Genomic DNA, 18,864 nt, shown 5'->3' with positions numbered 1-18,864 from the left:
AGCCATTTCAAGGAAATTACCTTTCCTATATCCTTGTGTTGGGTCAGTCCTTTGGACTGAACCAGAAATAATTGCTTTTAAACAACTAGCAAGCAAACAATTATTTGCAAAATAATCCACATAGAACTAAAGATTATGAGCTTTTAGTAGGACTGATTCAATAACCAGTTATGTACAACCAAAATAGTTTAAGCCTATTAATACTATTCAACTTTTTAAAACTGTCTCATATTTCTCTTTTCTTCCTGTAAAAACCTCCTGACTTTGTCTTTCTGTGGTGCACTTTTTAGATTTTCTGTCTGAGTCAGCATGTCCTGAATTAAAATTCCTTGATTCCAAATAGATATACCTTACCTTTTTAATTGCCTCCTGACATTTTTTGATTGACATAAACATAAATAAAAGAATATTTAATGTATAATCTTTAGCTTTCAATTGGCTTGAAAAAGTCAATCCTCTGAAGGTAAAGAGTTCAGCCAGTAATTATTTTTCATTAATTACCATAAAGCAAGGTACCTGGGAAAATCTGACTCTTTCACTCCTCCAGTGGGAATATCAAGTAAAAGCCAAGTGTTTGGTCATTAACAAATAGTGTGAGTAACTTAATTTTCCATCCTTTACGTGAAGATATTCTATACCAGGGCCTCCCTGGTGGCACAAGGTGTTAAGCACAGCACTGTGAAGCTATCCGCAGCCTCTGCAGCACTAGTTCGATACCAGGACGGCCAGAGAGCTACCCACATGGTGCAGCAGACCTCTCCTGTCTCGCCCACTGCTCCCTTCAGCCGTGGATTTCAGTCAGTCTGCTTGTTCTGTTCCCTACTCTGTCTCTGGTGAATCGTCTCACCCCCTACATCTCTGGACTGTACTCCAGTTCTTGTATGCATACATAAATAAATCTTTTTTTTTAATTTTCTACTCCAAAAATAATAATGTATGAAGAGGATTCACTTCAGATCTATCCTTCAAATTTTTAGATACAAACTTTAAAATACAAGTTTTGGTCATACTTGCCAACTTTTCAACACTTAAGTAATTGTCTTTCAGGATTTTACATTAAAGACTGTTTTCTTCACTAGATTATATTTTCAAGACCAACTTCACCACCAGCTCCACAAACTGCTTTAAGCAAAATGAATAGTATTTTAATGTATTCCTTTGCTCTTCTGAGGCTTTTCTGAATGAAATGAGTTAAAGGATATATTGTATTGTGAAGTTTTCGAACTTAGCCTGAATTTGCTCTTGTTCTTAAGAATGTAAACCTTGGGACCTCCCTGGTGGTGCACTGTATTGAGCGCAGCATTGTGAAGCTGTCCACAGCCTCTGCAGTGCGGGTTCGATTCCCTGCCAGCCAGGGAGATACCCACATGGCACAGCAGACCTCTCCTATCGTACCCGCTGCTCCCCTCGGCAGTATATTTTGGTCTATCTGCCTGTTCTACTCCCTGCTCTGTCTCTGGTGAATCCTCTTACCCTCCAGAGCCTCTGGCCTGTACCGCAGTTCTTGTATAAAAACAAATCTTTAAAAAAAAAAAAAAGAAAAGAAAGAATGTAAACGTTGAGTTTCTGAACATACAAATGAATGATAGTAACTCTGAAATCGATGGGTCTGTATGACTTCATGCATGTTAACAGTGACACCAGGCTCAGGGTACAACAATGAAAAGCCATCAGTCCTTGGAAGTGTCCTTGGATTCTCAAACACTTCTTAACTTCCTTGATGCACTGCTGCAGAGTCCTAATTATGAGAGAGGAGGCACTTTACCTCTTTTCTTTTCTATTCTTTCCTTTTCTCTCCTCTCTTCTCCTCTCCTCTCTTCTCTTCTTTTCCTAGCTGTTTTCCATTTGTTCTATCTATCCTTGCTCCTTTCCTCGTCTTTCTCTAACTTCTGTACTGAGGATTTTTTATTTCATTTTATTGCTTCTCAATAAATTTATTATACATACACCATTTCAAAAATTTTAGTGACTAAAGTTTTAAAATGTGCATATTTAATCTAATGCCACTTAAAGCATTGGACTCTTTCATGTATATTGTGACTATATTTTAGTAATTTATTCCCAATTCCTCTATTTCCTTATATGCTATTACTATCATATTTTTTACTCTTATATATGCTATAAACACATAATAAATTGCTTCTATTTTTATTTTAGATTGTCAGTTGTCATTTAGAGCAAGGGTAGGTCAGTGGTCAGCAGGGAACCATCTGGTTTTAGAAATAAAGCTTATTGGAACAGTTATGTTCATTCATTTGCACTATAATGGCAGAATTGAGTAGGTATAAAAAATTTATTATTTATCCCTTTAGATAAAAGTTTTGCTGACCTTTCAGAGATATTAAAAATAAAAAAAAAACTTTTCTTTTCCTTTCCAGTAGTATTTGTGTAGTCTAAGTTTGTGTAGAACATATTCTTTCTGCTGGCAATGAATACCTCATTTTTGTTTGCCTAAAACTATATTTTACCTTTTATGTGGAAAATCCATGTAGGACTTCTGTGCTGCCCATGTCATCATTGTTGCCTGGAAATTCTGCCTACCAAGCCAGACTGCTTTCTGCTGCTACTGATAGTTTTGTTGTAGCTTGGCGTTAACTATAGATTCATGCAGGAAACAGAAGAAATATTTTACTTATGTAAAATGTGTACTTATGTTTATTCATTAAAATATTTAAACATGTTGCATTTCTGAAATTAGTGAGTTGTCACCAAAAATAAAAAAACTCTAGAAAGGAGATAAGAAATTAGTCACCAATTTTAACAGAGAAAGAGAACACAAAAAAAAATTAAAATTATCAAATTCTAATGAGTTTGAAAAAAATTCTTGAAAGTCTGTCAGAACACAGAGAAGAAAGGTAAAGCACTTAAAATTCTGAGAGAAGACATAATGGACATGGAAGACATGTTTTCAAAATTACCCTAGGAACAGATAAAAGGAATAGATTAAAATGGAATCTGAGCTGATAGAAAAGCAAAAAAATCAAAGTTTTCAAAAACATCACTTTATATTCTTGGTTTGAGGCAATAATTCACAAATGCATGTTGCATTTCAGACAAACTTAAATATTTTTTTACTGTTAGTATAACAAATTTTATCACATTGTATTCAACTCTAATTTTTTTTTTTTTTTTGCATAGAACTGGTGGAGACTAGAGATGGGGTGTGTGTGTGAGAGGATTCACCAGAGACAGAGAAGGGAGCAGAACAGGTAGATTTACTGAAACACACCTAAGAGGAACAGCAGGAAAGACAGAAGAGGTCTGCTATGCCATGTGGGTTAGCTCTTTGGTAGGGGATTCAACTCAGGCTGTAGCAGTGAAAGCATTGTGACTGAACCCTAGGCCACCAGGAAGGCCCCTTCAACTCTAAAATTTTAATTAATTTGAGGAAAAATGTATATTAATAAAATTAAATTGTACTAGACTCCTTGGCTATCTAAAGAATATTTAGCTCACATAGGAGTATTTTTTTTAACTGCTAATATATGTTTCTGACATTCACTGGATACTTGATCTTGGCCTTTCAGGAAAAAAAAAATAAACCTAGGCAAAATATACAATCTGGAAGTCTACAAAACATATTATAAAAATCCTGGTTGAATTCGGGGTACTCTTAGTTTCTATAAATTTTGAGACATGTTTTTTTTCATTGAATAACACTGATTTATAACATTTAAGATTTCAGGTACACAGTAGCATATTTTTACATCTTTATATAGTGCATTATGATCACCACCTCAAATCTAGTTCCATCTACCAACATAAAATTGATGCACTTTACCCGTTTCACCCATCTCCCAATCCCCTCACTCTCTGGTAACTACCGTTTTGTTCTCATAACCTAAGAGTTTGTTTTTGTTTTGTTTAATACCTTTGTCTTCTACATGTGAATGAAATCATAGAGCATCTGTCTTTCTTTGTCTGATTTATTTCACTCAGCATAATACCATTTGGATTCATCCATGTTGTTGCAACTGGCAGGATTTCATTTTTTAAAGCTGTGTAGTATTCCATTGTGTATATATAGCACATATTCTCTATCCATTTTGTCCATCATTGGTCACTTAGGATGTTTCCAAATCTCAGATATTAAAAATAAAATTATGAATATAGGAGTGCAGATAGCTTTTGAAATTTTTATGTTTTGGGGAAAATTCCCAAAAGTGGAATATAAAATCATATGGTATCATATGGTGTTTCTGGTATTTTAATTTTTTGAGGAGTCATCATACTAATCTCCATAGTGATTGCACCAGTTCATATCCCCACTAACAGTACACAAGAGTTTCTTTTTCTCCATATTTCTGGCCAACAAACACTTACTGTGTCTTGTTTTTAGATAGTAGCAGTTCTCCCTAGTGTAAGGTGTTCTCTCATTATGGTTTTGATTTGCATTTCTCTAATAATCAGTAATGATGAACACTTTTCACATGTCTATTTGCCATCTGTATGCTTTTTATGAAGAAGTGTCTATTCAGATCCTCTGCCTATTTTTAAGTGGATTGCCTTTTTTTGTGTATTAAGATCTTTATTTGGATATTAACTTCTTATTATACATGTGACTGTGAATATCTTCTCCCAGTAATTAGATTACCTTTTCATTTTGATGATGGTTTCTTTCACAGTGCAGAAGTAACCCTCAGATTTTAAATTAATAGTTAGGAAAAAAGATATCTAAGACTCTTTTCCACCATTCAAAAAGTCTTATAAAGTCACATCAACTTTCCTGCTAGAATGAATCCAGCCTTCACAAATCTATAAATCATTGCATTAGAAAATTTACATTCAAGTTTTACCTCCTTGCATCTTATAAATGAACTTTACTGGGAACCTTAGTGAACTTGTTGTTATAGTTTCTATCTAAACCATTTATTTCCATTTTGTGGGTAAAGGCAATTCACATTAGTCTTATAATATTTGAGAGCTTATTTTGGAAATGCCTGTAGAATGGTTTTATAATAACTCCATTTAAGATGACTGAAAAAAGGGAATTTTAAAATGAAGCAAATTCAGCAGATTGTCAAACAACATCATTTCATTCAATGTCATTTCACTATAATACTGGGGAAAAAACAATCCTGGCCTATGTAGAATTAAACAACTTTAATCCACTTGAAGTTGCATTTTTCTAAAAAGGCAATAGTAAGTTAAGGAAAGATGATAGTTTAAACACACAGTGGCTATTGGAATATAGTCAAAAATTCAAGAATGAAATCCAAAGCAAGAACTACATAAGTAATATAATTTGACATTAATGTTGTAACCAAATACATTTTGGAATAGACATATTCCACAGGAATATATTTTGTTTATATGATTTTGAAATTTCAACACTAAAAATTGTAAGGATTCACTTTCAAGTGCTAGACCATTCCAAGCACTTTTATTCAAAATAGGACTGAAAGTCTGTTCTGGAGGCAAGGGCTGCAGCGATGGCTGGGATGTTGCGAGGAGGCCTCCTGCCCCAGGCAAGCCGGATGCCCACCAGCCCAGACTACCCACTATGGTTCCACGGCCATTACCGTGGAGAAATTGATGGCTCTGACTGAGTTTATCTCCCCAAAATCCGCAAACTGCCACTGCTCCTCCCAGTATCCTACACCCACTCCAACCCAGGAGACAGGCTGCCAGAGTCCAGCTCCCACCAGGCCAGGATCCCCGCAGGGCGACACGAAGTCGGTGAAATGGAGGGATGAGGGGATGAGGGAATGAGGTGAGGGAATGAGGTGACACTGACACTTGATCAAGTTGCAGACATCTGCTGATAGCCTCAGCGGCACTTTATTTATACATCAGAAATTGTTATTTGATCATTACATCATGCAATCATGTGATATTACTTTTACATTGTTTCAGAATTTATTTTTGATCATCAATCAGTGCACAGCCCTTTTTTAATTTTCTCAGTCTATGATTGACTTGGTTACTTGGTTACATTAACTTGGTTACATTATTTCCCTAGGTGATGTATGTTATTCAGAAAATAGAAACAGGTGCTACGCACAACGTGATTTATGTGGTCAAGCTGGGTAACTAAAACAAGGCTAAGCAGGCATTGTAAGATCGAGGATGGCTTCCTATTTTCCATATAGAACCAAAGGGTCCCGGTACCATGGGAACAGTATGTGGTGTGTTTTTCTCATACCATTTCTCCTCCCGGGGCGCCTCAGGGCCTTCTCTAGTGGGTACTCTTACCCAGCTCAGTTCCATCAGTTCTGTCAAGCATGGTTTGTTAAAGGACTCAGTGTTACTCATGGTAACTGAATTACAAATTGGAGGATGTGGAGAATTATTGGAAACCATTTCATTATCAATCATGTCGGAAGGTACTTTTCTCAAACTACTGAAGTGTGCGTTACTGAAACTGGCATTGGTGCCAACACTCATTGTGTTATTCTGAAGCTTATGGAAAATTTCCATGGTTTCAATAACTGCCATGAACAAATGAAAGGAAGTAGCAGGAGCCAGCTATGGAGCTTTCTGACTTTTCAGAAATTTCCCCCATGCCCGGACCTTGTCAGACAGCATGGGTAGCATGGCCCACGCCAACAGGCCTCATTTGGCTTCTCAGTGGCAAGGGACTTTTCCCAGACAGTAGTTTTCTCAACAGTTTTCCAGACAACCAAATGATCGCGTCTGCAAGAACATGGCACGAGCACCGAACGCAAGCTTCTAATGCCCCACCAGTTACAGAAACGCAAGATCATGATGAAGATCTGCCCCGACCAGGTCCTGGAGCCCTTCCAGGATGAGGCCAAATACCAAAACCTGCTGTGCCTTTTTTTTTTAAACTTTTTTTCCAAAGATTTATTTATTTATACAAGCGCGGGAGGGTGAGAGAATTCACCAGAGCCAGAGCAGGGAAAACCTGCTGCCCCTTTTTGTGGGACACAACCAGCTACAAGTCAGCAAAGAGCCCAAGGTCAAAGAGATGGTGCAAATCTTGCCACTAAAAGGCTGCCTTGCTTACACCTCCTCAGCAAGCAGGGTATCATCAACTACTTCACGTTTCATCAACTACTTCCCAGCCCCGGCACTGGTGCAGAGGGAGCTGGTAGATCCCTCACCCTCTATATGACCCCAACCCACTTCCTGCATCACATCCAGCCCCTAGGGCTAACTGCCCAGTTGGACTGATATGTCAGACTGATAATGAGGGGAACCCCAAGGAGCCAGCTGATGGGCAGCCATATCCTCCCCATCCTGTTCTGGACTTATGGCCAGCCTCCTGCACACAGGCTGCCTTTAAATACACTGCCCCTCTTGGCTGTTGTCCTTGGAGGGAGATGTAGAAGAACTGCAGTTGGGGAGTGCATTTCGTACCTGGCTTTCATCTCCCCAGATACTGGACCACCTGGAGATTCCACTTCAGAATGGATACTTTTTTTTTAATTTATTTTATTTTATATAATTCTTACATCATTTTTCATTTTTGTACAATGTATGCATTTTCATTTTGGTTATATTCCCCATACAATCCCCACCCCCTTTAATTTGACCCTAATCCCTCCTCTCTTCTCCATCCCCCAACCCCACTCTCTAGTGTGTCTCTGTTTTATAGTTGCTTGTTGCTTGTTGATTTTTCTTTATTATAATTAGTCTTTTTCCTGGTCCCTTTTTTAGGTTTTCTAAATTCCTGCTATGAGTGAGATCATCCGGTATTTTTCTTTTTCTTTCTGGCTTATTTCACTGAACCTGATCCCTTCCAGCTGAAACTTCTCCAAAGAGGAAATGCAAATGGCCAACAGGCATATGAAAAAATGTTCAGCATCACTTGTAATCAGGGAAATGTAAATCAAAACTGCAATGAGATACCACCTTACACCAGTGAGAATGACACATATTAAAAAAAAAAACTAGCACAACAAATGTTGGCAAGGATGTGGAGAAAAAGGAACTCTCCTGCACTGCTGGTGAGAGTGCAAAATGGTCCAACCACTTTGGAAAACTACGTGGAGATTCCTCAATCTACTAAAGATAGAACTTCCATATGATCCAGCAATTCTATTCCTAGGTATTTACCCAAAGGACACAGAAACATTAATTCAAAAGGACGCCCACACCCCTGTTTATAGCAGCACTATTTACAATAGCTAAGCTATTGAAACAACCCAAATGCCCAAAAATAGATGACTGGATCAAGAAGATGTGGTATACATACACAAAGGACTATTATTCAGCAAGCAATAAAGATAAACTCATGCAATTTTCAGAATGGAGACTTTTAATCACAATCTTTGTCCAAAGTCTTGTTAGGAGAAAAGTCCCTTTCAGGTCTATACGTTCAAGATAGAGAAGCTGGACAGAGGGGGCTATATTGCCCTCTACCTCCATGTTCACTGTCCCTTACTGCATTCTCAGCCCAGCCAATTCCTTCATGTGTCCAACCTGCCAGAATAACCCAACTGAGTAATTGTGTGACTGGTATCTGTTGAGAGTCTACGGTGCTAACCACTTACCATATATTAGTTCCTATATTTCTCATCATGTTTTCCCCATTGCACAGGGAGGAAACCTGAGGGTTGGATAAATTAAATAGCCAGCGCGAGATCATTCAGTTAATCAGTGGCTGTCTCTGCTCAGAGACCATGCCCTGGATTTTTACATTAGAGCTGTCTCATTACAGTTCTAAGTGTGCTTGGATATTAACTCTCTGCCTTTGGAGAGTGTCCTGTGGGAAGGTTGGGAATATTGCTTTGTGATGTGAAATGCAATTTAAATTTAAAAGACTGAAAACGAACTACAATATCTGAGTAAGCATGGTTTCAACATTCTATAACTGCCTGTTCAAATTGCATATGTCTAGAAGAAAAATATAAAATTGGAGCCCCCCAAAAAAGTGTCTGTGGAAGATGCTAAAAACATGGTTCGGCTCCACAATAGCCACCAATTGTTGCTTTTCCATTTTCTGGTTTTCAGTTCCAATGAGAAAGAATCTATTCCAAGGAGAGAGACCACTGTGAGTATGGTATCTACCACCAGATCAATCAAGCCCAGACACTCTGAAGGTCATGAGACAATCTTCAAGTAGCTTTCTAGCATAAGATGTTTCTTTTTAATTGTGGTAACATGATTTACAATGTTGTGAATGATTTAGAGGTACAGTATCCCCCTTCCCTTCAGGTGTTGTCACCACACTACTCCCACCTCCAAAATACCCACAGACCTTCATGGTAGACCACTGTGCTCCCTCCTCACTCTGTTCTCACCCTCCCTTTCCCCTCAGGTAGCCTCAATTCTACAGTCAGAGTTCCAGGGCTTGTATTGGGAATATAACCAAAATGAAAATGCATACATTGTGCAAAAATGAAAAATGATGTAAGAATTATATAAAATACAATATTTTTTTAAAAAGCTTGGTTTTATCTTACTTTTTGTTTTATTTTTCTATATTCCTCATAAAAATTAAATCATCTAGTATTTATATTTTTCCTTCAGATTTATTTTACTTAGCATAATCCCGTCCAGTTCTATCTATGCTGTCACAAATGGAGTTGTTGTTGTTGTTTTAAGTAGGTAGCATTCCATTGTGCATATATACATCTTCCTGATCCACTCATTTGTCTTTGGGTACTTAGGTGGTTTCCATAGCTTGACTATTGTAAAAAGTCCTGCTATGAGGAGAGGAGTGCATCTATCCCTTTGAATTAGTATTTTTGTATTAGTATTAGAATTAGTATTTTCTTTGGGTAGATATCTATGAGTGGAATTGCTCAATAATAAAGTGGATCCATTTTTAGTATTTTGAGAAACCTCCAGTCTGTGTTCCATACAGGCTGAACCATTCTACATTCCCACCAACATTAAATGAGGGTCCCTTTGTCTCCACATTGTCCTCAACACTTGTTGTTTCTGGTCATTTTTAAATGGACCATTCTCACAAGAGTGAGGTGGTATCTCACAGTTCTTATTTGGATGTTTGAGCTTTGACACTTTCATCTCTTACTTACAAATTTTATTCTCATATCTGAGATAAATCCACATATCTCCTCTATTTATCTCTTGTTCCCAAGAACCCTGTTTGACAAAGATCTGTGGATGAGCCCCACACACCAGATCTCCCTGCCCCCAGGGAACGTGGGTAGAGTGTGACATTTTTGTGTGGCTTTTTCTGCTCTCTAGAGTCAGATCAGATTGATCCAGTGTGAGTAGATACTAGCACATGAATATTTTTACCTATAAATTGTCAGTAAATGTTGTGTGAGATTGTGGCAAAATATTTGAACAAAATATGACCAAACAGTATGAAAAAAAATTACTAGAAAGAAATGATCAAAGCATTTGATATTGCCAATTGCATACCACATATCCCAATGATATAATAAATCTGCTCTTGCCCCTTCGGCAAGTTGAATTTATCCCCTTTTATTAAGACTTTCATCTATGACCATTTGCCTGGAAGATCACATGTATTTTGAAGGATAGAGTTCCTGAAGTTTTTTATTGAAAAGAGAGTTTTGTTATATAAGTACCATCTTGGAGGATGTGCAGCTAACCAGTAAGTAAAAACCAAGTGCTATCGCTTCTTTTTTTCTGTTTATTTTTGTAAAAATAACTGCAAACTGACTATTTTTAACATCTTACTGGTGCATTAAGGTCTATAAGTGTCCTCTTTCCCAGCCATGAAGTTTTGAAGAAAGTCAAGTATTCCCCAGCACTTGCTACCCCTGGGCTTTGGGGGCCCATCATTGTCCACATTCTTTATTGCACTTGAAATAGGTGAAGATGTGGAACTCATTGGCATGACCAACTGAGAGAAAGGTAAGTCTGCTTCCCTCTCTCTATGCCATACTTCACTCTAAACACTTCCCCCAACAGCCCTAGACATGCCCTACTTATGTCATTCTCTTATCCTGGACTGGTTTCTCTCATGCAGAAAAAATAAAGCTCAAATTAATTTTCATTTAGAAATGGATAAATATATTATTCCTACTGAAGAAACTTAAAGTGAATATTCATATTAGAGCCACAGAATGAGTTGTCAATAGTGTGATTTGGGGCATATAAAATCTGGAAGAAGAAAGACCTGGTGCTCAGGGTTATTTCTGGTCCCTCCTTAGAAATCTCTTGCTAGCCTGGTTTAACTCTTAAACCACTGGCTTCTACTGCTTATTACAGAGAAGCCATGCATTCCTGTTTTCCACCCTTCACTTTAAAACTTCCTCTAATTTCTATGTAGTCTTGGCCAAAAGCCAGATTATAATTGCTTGGCTCATGCATCAGAAATTGGCTGTTTTTTAGAAACATGAAATTATAAGGGGAATTTTTTTTAATGTCTGATTTTAGGAAATCAAGGTGGCAAAGGACTCACTATATTGTCAAATTTCTTTTCACTTAGTCGAGACTCAGAGATCAACTGTTTCCTCCTGACACTTAGCCCTCCACCTCACATAAGATGCAATAATCATTCAGGGGAGCCCAAGAGCTAGATCGGCTCTTCTATCTTAAACACTTTTCAAAAGCATAATGGGGGCAATGAAAGAATGGTAAACGGTGACATCTGGTGGAAATTGAAGCATTGCAGGATTTCAAACTAGTAATGCTTGAAGCCATGTCATAACTGAAGTTTGATCACTTGAAGACATCTTTTTTTTTTTTTTAAGATTGATTTATTTATTTATTTATTTATTTATTTATTTATTTATACAAGCACTGAGTACAGTCAGAAGTGTGGGAGAGTGAGAGAATTCACCAGAGCCAGAGCGGGGAGCGGAACAAGCAGACTGATGAAGTACACTGCTGAGGGGAGCAGAGGGTGTGGTAGGAGAGGTCTGCGTGCCATGTGGGACCCTCGCCCAGCAGCCGGGGATCCAACCGGCACTGCAGAGGCTGCAGGCAGCTTCGCAACCCAGCGCTCAACTGCTGTGCCACCAGGGGAGGCCCACTTGAAGACATCTTCTTCCCCAGCTGAACAAGTTCTGCTAAGGGCATTCTTTTGGTATGCCCAAGGCCAAACTGCTATCAGGCAGTCTGATGACATGAAGAACAATGTCTTTAGAATGGCAAGAGCTACATTTTTAATTCAGATTCAGTTTCAAGCTGAGTTTAATTCTCTGAGTTTTAGTTTTATTACCTACTTCAGGATAATAAAACTTGTCATGTATAATTTCATTAGGCTGACTCTTTTTTATTGATAGCATGAATTGTTTAAAATGTTCTGTATCCATGGGGCCAGGCTTTCCATTACTCCTGTGCTTCCACCCTGGGGGCCCCCCCCACCCGGGCCCATGAGGTTGATTTGTAGATGGTTTATTACATTGCTGTTGAAAACCTAGTACTTGCCATCTACAAGTAGTGCTTCACTACCTAGCACATGATAAAATCCCAGTCGATATCAATTGGCTAGTTGCTAGAAATGTATTATTTCCCTGCTTCATTCCCATCATGTAAAAACCTTAATCAGAGATATTAAAGTTCTTTCTTGACCTCTTTAAGGTAAGGTGATTGTTAAAAATCCCTCTTCAGCCAAATGTTTCTTGTGCCCTGTAGAAAATTAATGGTACTAATGAATCCTGATTGGCCCCAATATGTATAATTTCAAGGCAGTGCAAATCTCCAGCTTCCTCAAGAAAAACACTTCTTTTAAAATGCCAAGCAAAGTGATCCAATTCAGTAGAGTCCAACTCAAAGAAATCAATGACCACTCACCAGTTCTCCCAGCAGCAGGGCCAAAGAGGGATAGTGCCTCAGAATGACAGGGCCCGGAATGGCCTGAAGGAGGCTACACAAAGCCGGGTTTATTAGGCACCACTGGAAAAGCTACAAAGCAGGCGCAGCCTTCCTGAATCCTGTCACAAACTGCCCACTTTGGAAGGAATAATGTCTTCCCTTGTTCTTGCCATCTTGTTTGTTGATTTTTGTGGTTCACAGAGTGAAATTGGTGGATCTGGCCTGGGAAGACAAGGTCAATAGATTCAGGCTCCCGATGAAGACCCATGTTTCTTTTGCATCTGGCCTTCTCCAAACATGCATTTGAGTAACCTCTTACCCTGGAGGTTTGTGCTTGGAATTGTTGCACCTTCTATCCTACCTTTTCTCATTTACTACAACTTAAAAGAGATGAGAGGCAATATTTACAAATTATAAATCATGTCCCTTTTTAAAAAAAAATCTTTTCCTTATAGAAAATGTCAAATAAACATAAAAGTAGAAAAAGATAGCTTAAGAGAATACTATGTATTCTTTACCCAGCTTCAACAATTATCAGTTCCAGATCATGTCATTCTTAGTTCTGTTAGTACTGCTTTAGGTTTTTGAGACTCAGATCTGAATAAGAGAAAATCCTGTTGCTCACAGGACTGAAAGTCTAGTGGGGCAACAGACTTTTGCTGCACAATGCCAGAAGTGTTAAAATAAGAGCACTTATCATACAAAGCAGACAGCAGCTAACACAGTTTGGGAGAACTTCTTAAAGGAAATGGCATCTAATCTAACGCTTGAAGGCTAGGTAGGAGACTCCCTAAGAAAAGAAGAAGGCAGGGTGAGAAAGGAGCATGGTTCAAGCAGAGGTAGCAGATTATCCCAAATGCCAGTAATGAAAAGTAACACAGGGATTTCAGGAACAGAAGAAACTTAATATGATTGGAGCTTTGAGTACAGAGGAATAGTGAGAAAGATGAGTATGTAAACAGATACATAGTTGGACAAATCACAAAAGGTCTTATATACCCTATTACATCCTATAAAGAAATGAGAAGCTCCTGAGTGGTTAGAAAGAGGGAAGAAACATGTCACATTTGTCTTTTAAAAGGATCACTCCTTCTCCATGGTGAGGAGTAGATTAGAGTGGACAGAAATGCTGTGTAGACTCTGAGGCAGGACCTGTTTAGGAGGCTGCTATAATTTAATTAAGAGGGCTAAGAAGTCACACTGGGATGTTGGTAAGTGCATGCTTGGGGAAACAGGCTGACTCTGGAAATTTCTCTTGGGATTCTGCTCTGCTTCTCTACTTTACAATGGGCCAATGTCTGGGGCTGAGATTAAGGTGTTTGAATGTGTGTGTGTGTCCCAAGAAAAAGTAGTAGAGGGGATTTTGTGTCAAACAAGGGGCACTATATCTGAAAGCTAACCCAAAAGTCAGCTCTGTTAGAAACCCTAGACACTTGGCCTCCCTGGTGGTGCAAGGGGTTAAGATGCAACCTATGAAGCTATCTACAGCCACTGCAGCATGAGTTCGATTCCTGGCCAGCCAGGGAGCAACCCACATGGCACAGCAGACCTCTCCTGACTCGCCTGCTGCTCCCCTCAGCAGTGCATTTCAGTAGATCTGCCTGTTCTGCTCCCCACTCTGTCTCTGGTGAATCCTCTCACCCCCCACATCTCTGGCCTGTACCCCTGTACCCCATGTATTTATTTACGTATGCAAAAATAAATAAATCTTTAAAAAAGCAAAAAAAAAAAAAAAACCCTAGGCACCATCTTTACTAAATTCCTTTGTACAGAAAACGGTAGCCCAGGTGAGTGCAGACTTACTCAAAGTCACAAAAGAAAACAAAACAAATAAATAAGCCAAAAACAAAACAAATCTTTAGACAACAGAAAGGTGGCTACCTAAGGGGAAGAAAATAGTGGGGGAGGAGGGGTGGGAATAGAAGTAGTCAATTGGGTAGTGGTGGGTAGAACGAGACCTGTGGTTGGTGAGCTTGCAATGGCACACACAGCTGTCAAAGTTGAAGCTCTACACATGGAACTTGCACAGTGATGTTAACCAATGTTACAAAAAAAAAAAAAAAATGGCATAGGAGGGAAACTGGTGATAGGGCCTCCATGTCCTGACTGGCACCCCTTCCTCTAACTACGACTTTTCCACTGCTTTGTGCTTTTGCCAACCCTCTCCCTTTATTTCACGGGCATCTTAGGAGAGCAACAAAACCAGAAAAAACATTAGGAATCAAATGATAGCAGTGGTGGATGCTTGTATTTTACATGTATATATAACTCAACAAAGGGCAGATTTGATTATTCTGAACCTCTCCATCTCCTGCATTTCTCATGCTTGCATTTTTCTAGTCTGCATTTGCCTCTCGCAGCTCTTAAGATTTTGATGACAGAATTCTCATTTCTCATAGTTATTGACATCAATCTTTAAAAAACCTTAGGATGAAATATTATAGTATGAACCCTGTTGACCTTTTCTATATCTTCTTAAGAGAAACTGTATATAAAGTGGGAAAATAATGGCATGATTTACAATTATATTAGACTATGAGTGTCAATCATTTTGGAAAATTTTGCTGCACTAAGATTGTAAGTTATCTTGAAAACAGTTAAATAGAAGCTTCAAGAACTATACAAAGTTTCAACTACATTGCAGTTCCTTTCAGTGTAAAATATTCTGTATTCCACAGATTTAATTTGCCAAAGTTGTCTGAATTATACAAGGCAGATTCTCCTAAATTCTTCGCTTTACTATCTTCAATATCTGGGATTTTTCTGTTACTGCCTAAATTGTATTCCTGGGTTATAGGTAAATCAGTTCTTTATAGAAGATGTGTTTATTCTTTTAGAATAATTGATTCAAGAACTAATCAATTTACTAAGGAAAGTGGAGACTTAGTAATTCATGTGATTGACTGACCTAAAATTACAGAGTTGAAGTCAGTAATTCAGTCCCTAGAAGAAATTTAGAAGCATAACTGACTATGGAATTCTTACTACTTGCTGAGGCTAAGAATGAGAAATTGGAATTTTGAAATAAGAAAATTAATGTGGTCAAGGGTACTTAATTACAACCTAATTACACAGGTGCTATCATAGGCCTTTAGAGAATGAGTCACCAAAATCATTGTCATTGGCACCACTGAAAAATGATAGTGTCTCCCAGATGTAGGGTTAAGACCATCAGAGTCAGGATGCAGCTTGTAGTTCAGTTCTGCTCCTTATTTGTCCTAATAGAAATCCCCTTTCTTCACAGCTCTATGATTTCCTCATTATGTACCTTGGTGTGGTGAATAGTGAAATAACATGTATGGGAACATTTTGTAAATTTTTTATATTTTAAGTTTAAAAATATTAAGCATTTTTATGATAATATATGTATGCAAAATATAGTGGGGATTTTGTTAGGGTACTGAATGCTACCCTAGGTTTGTCTTCTTTTATAAAAACTTGTGTGTGTATGTGTGTGTAAATCAAAATACATATGTGTGAGAGACGCCCTGGTGGCGCAGCGGGTTAAGCACAGCTCTGTGAAGCTGTCCTCTGCAGCCTCTGCAGTGCCGGTTCGATTCCCAGCCAGCCAGGGAGATTCCCACGTGGTGCAGCAGACCTCTCCTGCCTTGCCCGCTGCTCCCCTCAGCAGTGTACTTTGGTCCTTCTGAGTGTTCTGCTCCCCGCTCCTTTCTGGTGAATTCTCTCACACTCCCGCGCCTCTGGCTCGTACCCCAGTGCTTGTATAAATAAATATATCTTTAAATATATATATATATGTGTGTGTGTTTGTGTGTGTATGCATATACACACTATTTTAAATAATAAGCCTCCATGATTATATATGTGAAGAGAGAGAACAAATGTAATTTTTGAAGTGTCCACCAAAATATCACTGAAGCTTCGAAATTAAATTTGAATTTCTTTTCAGTATTCTGATGTTTTATGTAAATAATAATTTTCTTCCTGATTTCTGGAAATAAATAATATTGCAGAAGAAACAACACAGATTTGAGTTGGTTAAATTTTGCTTGCATTTTCAGCCTTTTTTGCTGTACCAACAAATACTAAAGGTGGTGGGGAGACCTAGGTAGATCTTAGAACTTTGACACATGGACCTTTTTTATTCCTACCATGTAAAAACAGTTTTATTTAATTTTCATTTTTCTGAATTGAAAATTACAATAATGCAGTCTTAAATCATTATGAACTAGAGCTAAAAACGTGGGTCATCCCCACTTTAGGCAGAATGGATGCTCCCTTACTCAAAATTTGACTCAGATGGGACCTCCCTGGTGGCTCAGGCTGTTGAGTGCAGCGCTGTGAAGCTGTCCGCAACCTCTGCAGTGCCAGTTGGATCCCGGCCAGCTGGGGAGATGCCCACATGGTGCAGCAGACCTCCCCTGTCTCACCCACTGCTCCCCTCAGCAGTGTATTTCAGTTAGTCTGCCTGTTCTGTTCCCCGCTCTGTCTCTGGTGAATCCTCTCACCCTCCCGCACATCTGACCTGTACCCTAGTTCTTGTGTGCATAAATAAGATAAATAAATCTTTAAAAAAAATTGGTTCAGATGTCCAAACTAATGACACTACACACACACCAAAAGAATATAGAAAGGTTTATTAGTCACACAATAAGGACCTCTGAAGAAAACTGTGTAGGATCCAAACAAGTCCAAAAATGTCTTGAGAAAGAATGGATTTGGTGTTTTATGATGGATCTGGACTAAGGGGTCTTCTCAATAAGGGCTATGACTTGGAACCTGCTTGGCTTGAACTTCCTGCAGGTACCAAAGAAAAGAGCCTAGATATGGGGCAGAAAGAAAAGAGAAAGTAGTGAAGATTGAAAGCTGTCAGAAGTCAAGCATAAAAAATAGTCAAACTGTTTATTACAGAATCTTTATTACAATAATAAAAGCACAAAAGTAATATAGTAAATTTCTACCTCACCAGTTGCCAACCACCATTCCCCTGCCATTCAAGGTAAAGAGTCAACGGAGCATAAAAGATGGTGATGGGGGTGGTGGGGAGTGGCAGGGTGGGCAAAACTGTGAATGTTCTGTAAATACAAATAAATAAATACTTGTGGAAGACTGGAGTATATGTTGAATTAAATTTACAAATGTGTTCATCACATTTCATTTCATTATACTTACTTAAGTCATGTATTTCTAAAGTCATACCCTAATATTAACTCTGATGGAATTCATACATATTATATAACGTACCTCCAGACAACTCTTAAGGAGGGGGAAGAAGGGAAAGCACAATAAAATATTGCAAAAGAAAATCCAAAGGTATCATAGCAATTGCAATTTTAAAATATTTTGCAGCTAAAAGAAGACACATTCGGGTTAAAATATTTAGCCTTATACTGTACAATAAAAATTTTAAAAATTAGCCATATATTGCTTATTTGGAATATACCTAAAAAGCAAAAAATAAAAAATGGAGTCAAACTTTTTCTTACAGCCTCATTAATCCAAGAATATGGATTGTAAAAGTACATACAATATAGTACATCTCCATCCCATCAGTTGCCAATTATCATTCCCACTCCGGCCACTTTTCTCTATGTATCTTTCTATACATCCTCTTTTATGAAGATAGATAGATACATAGATAGATAGATAGATAGATAGATAGATAGATAGATAGATAGATAGATAGATAGATAGACAGATATTTCTATGGATATATATCTTCTTTGTGTGTGTGTATGTAGAAAAAGTTAAAGGAACTAACTCAAGTGAACGCAGAGGCTGGCAATTCCGAAATCTGTAGGTCAAACCAGCAGATGAGAAATTTAGGTAAGAATTGATATTTCAGTCTTAATCTGAAATCTGCAGCCCTCTTCCAGGCCAGGCAGACTGGAAATTCAGACAAGGTTATCATGTTTCAGTCCTGTGGGTAAATTCTTTCTGAGAGAGAATCTGTTCCATGCTTCTTCCTAGCTTATCGCAATTTTGGTATTCCTTACATTTTACATGCATCACCTAGTGTCTGCCTTCATTTTCACATAGCAGTCTCACTGTGTGCACGTCTGTGTTCAAATTACTCCTTTTTATAGGAATTCCAGTCATACTGGAGTCAGGGCCCACCTTACTGTAGCATTGACCTCATCTTAATTTGTTTTCTACAACATTATTTCCAAATAAGTTCATATTCTGAAGTACTTAGGATTTCCACATAAGATTTTGGGGGAGACTGAATTTATC

Source organism: Talpa occidentalis, unplaced genomic scaffold (genome assembly GCF_014898055.3).
Source record: "Talpa occidentalis isolate TD23 unplaced genomic scaffold, MPIMG_talOcc4v2.1, whole genome shotgun sequence".
In the NCBI taxonomy this organism is placed as follows: domain Eukaryota; kingdom Metazoa; phylum Chordata; class Mammalia; order Eulipotyphla; family Talpidae; genus Talpa; species Talpa occidentalis.
Note: the sequence above shows the minus strand (reverse complement) of the source record.